The sequence below is a fragment of the Cetorhinus maximus genome, chromosome 8 (genome assembly GCF_964194155.1).
Source record: "Cetorhinus maximus chromosome 8, sCetMax3.hap1.1, whole genome shotgun sequence".
Classification (NCBI taxonomy): Eukaryota; Metazoa; Chordata; class Chondrichthyes; order Lamniformes; family Cetorhinidae; genus Cetorhinus; species Cetorhinus maximus.
The window spans coordinates 25,752,433-25,758,612 of record NC_135886.1 but is presented as its reverse complement, the minus strand read 5'-3'; positions in this window follow the sequence as shown (position 1 = coordinate 25,758,612).

Below are 6,180 nucleotides of genomic sequence, written 5' to 3'. Positions count from 1 at the left end.
CCAAGATGAATTTCTAGCCCATGGTGTTCCTGCTGTGCAACCTTTTATCAGAAAATAGGGAGAAAGAGGAAGAGCAGAGGGGAAAAGACCCAACAGATATATCAATCACAGCAGGGGTTGATGTGTTAAATGACTTGGAAACTGTTTGTATCATTCTGCTGTCTTTTATTAAAGTTTCAGCAGCACGTTAATGCTGACATTTGATGTAAAAGATTGTGAAAATACACAGGAGAGGTCTGTGTGCAACAAAAGCATAAGAAATCAAGGAAAATAAGAAAGGGGAAAAGATTGTGGAAGCCACAGAAATGGAAGTAAACCATAAAATGCAAGTAATACATGGTAGTTCTGCCAATCATTAGTAAATTTTTTTTTGATGAGTCCCAAGCTATATGCCCATGTTGAGTACTGATAACGTTTCCCACGCAACATTTACATTTCTTCCCCTTCCCTTGGACACCAAGAAACCCTTCTCAAGACTGGAGTCTGGAGTGGCCGTCACTACAAGCAGAAGAGGAGATAGGAGGCCTTTAATATACCACAGCTTCTGATTTAGCACATCCTCAATATTGTTGATAAACCAACAGAGAAGTTGTGTAAAACATTCTCCTCAATAACCATTACTCAAATATACTTTTTGTATCACTTGCAAAGGCTTTGCTGGTTGTGAAACCAAAGTTGCTATACTGAAATAAACAATGTCATCCAAAATTAAGATGTTCTAAAATGGGTCTTAATAATATGTCATCTTATTCAAATATCATGCCAGAAAACAATCTATTGGAAATTGTTCATGTTGGCTATTGTGAATTGTTCAAAACCTGTAATTTATAATACCACATGGAAACTAACCTTACAATAATTGTAGTCATTTGAGGAAATTAGATTTCACAGTTTAATTTGGTTTCTCTTGTGACATATTAATTTGCCATACAATAGACTGCAGCACTACCCGTAACTGGAACAGCTGAGATAGCATTGCTAGAAAAGCCTAGGTGATATTGCTGTGTAAAGGGAAATTACCTCTTTAAATAGATGTTACCAGACTATTACATTTACAGTCCTCCAGACATAGATTGCAAATTTCTAGTCTGTGCACACTCTTCTCATCATCTGTATTCCAGTCACTGCTAGACAACTGCAGCAGGAGACACCGAGTCAGCAGATCAGAGCATTCTCTATTACAGAAAAATCAATGATTAAAAATTAGGCAGTGGTGAGTAACTGTCGTGCCAAATACTGAAGCCAGCTCCTTGTCTATTAACCCTACTAATAGGCTACAATCTTTACCCTATGTGTGCTGAAGTTGAACTGGTACACTGTTTTCCACATCCTATCTTCACACAGCAGCTTTCCTACTAAATTATGATGAAAGTTTTATCGTACAACTTGAATTAAGTACTGCAAAAGAAACTTTTCTGTTAATAGTCTTCTCCAGAAGACTGATTATTTAATTGTAATAAAAACAGAAAATGCTGGGAAAACTCAGCAGAACTGGCAGCGTCTGTGGAGAGAGAAACCGAGTTAACGATTCAAGTCCAATATGCCTCTTCATTGGACTCAAAACATTAACTTTGTTTTTCTTGCCACAGATGCTGTCAGATCGGCTGAGTTTTTCCAGCACTTTCTGTTTTTATTTCAAATCCCCAGCATCCACGGTACTTTGCTTTTATTTTAGTGATCGTTTAATTTTTTTTTCTTTTCTAACCGGAAGTAAAATACTATTTTAGAGCTATGGACAACATTTCCCCCCCCCATTAGTGGGGGGGGAGTGCAGGAGCGGGCACGGGCGGGCGGCCTTCCGATCGGTGCCCCCGGTCGGAGGGGGCGCTGCCATTTTACGTGGGTAGGCCAATTAGGGCCCGCCCAGCGTGACGTCCAGCAGGAAGCGCTATGCGCTCCCTGTGCGGGCGGGGGGGAGGGGGGGATTCCCTCAGCAGCTTGCACACGAAAGAGCGCACAGATCCCTCTGAGGCAAAGTGCTGCCTCAGGGAGATCGGTTCCAATTTAAAACTTTCAATAAAGATTATCAAAAAATTCCCCTGCCATGTCCCCTCATGTGACACTGTCAAATGAGATGGGACATGTCCATAACTTTTATTTAAACCTTTCATAAAAATTTAAATACTCTCATGAAACCTCACCCCACCCATGGATGAGGTTTCATGCTTTTCCCGAGGCCCGCCTGGGATCCCGGCCTGCCCACCAACCCTAAGGCTAGGCGGGCAGGTCCATCAATCATGTTAGCTAGTTTTTTAATGGCCTTAATAGGCCATTGACAGTTTGGCGGGCACGCAGCCGATTTGACTGTGCGCCCGCCAAACTGAAAATCTAAATAGTAACATAGAAAATAGGAGCAAGAGTAGGCCATTCGGCCCTTCAAGCCTGCTCCGCCATTCATTATGATCATGGCTGATCATCCAACTCAATGGCCTGCTCCCATTTTCTCCCCATACCCTTTGATCCCTTTCATCCCAAGAGCTATATCTAACTCCTTCTTGAAATGTTTTGACCTCAACTACTTTCTGTGGCAGTGAATTCCACAGGCTCACCACTTTCTGGGTGAAGAAATTTCTCCTCAGTCTTCTCAATCCTAAATGATCTACCTCATATCCTCAGGCTGTGACCCCTGGTTCTGGACTCCCCCACCATCAGGAACATCCTTCCTGCCTCTACCCTGTCTAGCCCTGTTAGAATTTTATAGGTTTCTATGAGATCCCCCCCTCATTCTTCTGAACTCCAGCGAATATAATCCTAAATGGCTCAATCTCTCCTCTTATGTCAGTCCCGCCATCCCAGGAATCAGTCTGGTAAACCTTCGCTGCACTCCCTCTATAGCAAGAACATCCTTCCTCAGATAAGGAGACCAAAACTGCACACAATATTCCAGATGTGGTCTCACCAAGGCCCTGTATAATTGCAAGACATCCCTGCTCCTGTACTTGAGTCCTCTCGCTATGAAGGCCAACATACCATTTGCCTTCTTTGGACGCACGCCCGATGTATCCCCACATCATTTTACGCGTCGGCGAGTAGGCCCTGCCTCCACTCGCCGACCAGAAGATGCTGCCCTACGTATGGTGCAACACCTAGGTTGGAATATTCCAGCCCCTCACACCTGCGGGCTCTTCCAGTCCCGCCAATGTGAATGGAGATTTCGATGGCTCGCTCGCCCTGCTACGGGGGAACCCACCGCGGTGGGGTGGGGGGGCTGGAAAATTCTGACCTTACAGTTTGAGACTGTCACTGATTCAGCGACAGTTGGAGGGTTGACTCTCCCCCCCGCCCCCCACCCCCCCGCCAATCACTACTGATTACCTGAACCACCTGAACTTGTCTGTTTTGGAGGCTTTCCATCAGCTCTCAGCCAGGCTGCACAATGCAGACATGAGGGAAGGAAAAACTAACACTAGCTGACTCATCCTGCTGAAGTTGTACTCATGAGTTTTAGACTTGTTGGCCCAATGGGCCCCACTGTGAATTCTGATCTCACAAGACAATGGATGATAAGATAAAAACAAAAAACTACTGCGGATGCTGGAAATCCAAAACAAAAACAGAATTACCTGGAAAAACTCAGCAGGTCTGGCAGCATCGGCGGAGAAGAAAAGAGTTGACGTTTCGAGTCCTCACGACCCTTCAACAGAACGGATAAGAGCCTTCCCAGAATGAATCAACTTCTGTTTGTTTTGTCATCTGAACAGCTGGTTCATAACATTGGCAGTGGCCTGCAAGGGTTGGGAATATTGTTTGCTGTGGATGAAGTAAGGAAGAACAAAATGGGCCAGTGAATAAATTGACATCGATATTGTACCTTCTCCAAGTTAGTTATTGCTAACACTAAAGATGATAGTGGAGATATATACTATTTCATACCCTTTCTATCTTAAGGTGAGAAGTTAACCCAAAGAGGGCAATTTCCTTAGGGCACACATTTGGATTGATGGTACTGCCAAACAGCAGAAATGTCCAAAGAAAGAGATTGCCACTATATGACAAATAGTGTGCTCCACCTTCTGTGTTCCCTGCAAGATATGGGACTATCCTACCCAACTCAACGGTGAAAGGTGTTCTGCTGGAATTTAAAACCAAGCCCTTTAGTCTGGTGCTATTCCAAAGATTGAGAAGACTCAATGGTTGCAAAATAGTCTATAAAAGTTCAGAGGAGAGAGGAAAAAGAAATAAAAGGGGAGAAATTGGCCTATATCTTGTCATCCACCTCCAAATTTGGCAGAGACTAGATTGAGTATGAGCTTCTTGTGGCTCCACTGCGCTTTTATTTATTGACTGCAGATAAATAAGTGGTTCCTAAAGAGGGCACTGGATACACCTGTCAGAAAGGTATGTTTTTCTTTTACTTACCTCAACATAGAGCCAGAAGGTGCAGGAGTGCGGCCACAGGCTCATCCCCTCGCCTCAGGAGCTACCTGTGGGTTGGCTTGATGACTAAACTAGACGATTTTGGAAAAGTAACACAATGCCTGACTGGAGTCCACACTTCACCAGTTTTATGGAAATGAAGCCAGAGGCCCAAATAGAAACAAGCCTTACACAACCATCTTCAGCCACCTGTTCCAGCCATGTTGCCTACTTTGCTGGATGAAACAAATTCCTCAGTTAAAAAGCGAAAAACTATTGCTGCTTTAGGTCCATCCCTCCCTAAATTCATTATTAATGCAATGAAGTTAAAATCATATCAGATTCCACATAGTTCAATTTGGTTAAATTCAGATTTATAAGCACCTGGAATAATTAGTTCCAATCTCAAATTAATTTAAAACAAAAACAGAATTACCTGGAAAAACTCAGCAGGTCTGGCAGCAGGGTCTGCTGAAGGGTCATGAGGACTCGAAACGTCAACTCTTTTCTTCTCCGCCGATGCTGCCAGACCTGCTGAGTTTTTCCAGGTAATTCTGTTTTTGTTTTGGATTTCCAGCATCCGCAGTAGTTTTTTGTTTTTATCAAATTAATTTAATCCAGCTTTGTTCTTAAAAAAATGTGGCTGAACTTACAATATTTTGAACTTGGGTGATTCTACTGCTTTAAAAAAAAACCTTCTGATAAAAAGTGTGCTGCCCATCTCTGCCTGAGAGGCATCATTCATTTGTCTCAACATTTTAACCATTATGGAATCTGTTGGGACAAGGTATAAAAAACAGTAGCTAAAGTAGCTCCATTGTTATTGTTTGACTTGATGATTCTGAGATGATTTGTTGTGTACATGAATGTAATATTTAAATATGAAGGAATAGGTCATAATTAATTCACTCTTTCATATCCCACTTTCCACCAGCCTGTGTTCTATCCTGTGCTGCACCATTGTCCCAAAAGCCCAAGTATTATCTTATAGGGGCTCCTGTTTGTAATGGCTTACTTAATACTGTATAGATCTCAGCCAATGGGGCTGATTTTAAACCTACCTTCTTTTTTCAGCTTCTCTCATTTTACTTGGGGTCTCCATGATGCTTGTTGATCATTCTTCTCCACCCCTTCCTTTCAACCACCCATTCCTCTTCCAATTCCATTGCATTTATGTCTCTTGCCACTACATATTTCCATCTGGTTTTAGGACTTCCTCTTCTTCTTCTCCCTGCCAGTCACATCTCCATTACTCGCCTCACTACATTTCCTCCCTCTTTCTCTCTGCAGCAGATACCATTTCAATCTCTTCTCGGCTGCTTTCTTTGATGGTCCCACAATCTTTGCTGACCCCCATAACATATTGGTTCCCAATCTTGTCCTTTCTCCCCACTCCACATATCCATCCAAGTAACTGCATCCCATTGGGATCCAGTTGTTGTTCCTTTCTTCTTGATGTTACTCAAGCTTCTGCACTATATAACAAGACTGGTCTCATAATTGTCTTGTAGATTTTCTTTTCAGTAATATTTTTCTAACACTCAACTGCACTTCTTCCAATTACTCCAACCAGGTCTAATCCACTGTTTAATTTCCATTTCCATACTTCCATTTTCTGCCACCACTGACCCCAAATACTTGAACCAACTCATTTTCTCCAAGTCTTCAACAATAGTTTTTACACTTCCATTCTGATCCTCTTCCCTAGGATGAAACTGGCAATCCATAAATTGGGTCTTTGGTCTACTGATCTTCATACACCTGTCTTCAGTGCTTTTTTTCCAGATACTCCATCATGTTTTTGTCATCCCTGCCACATAGCTC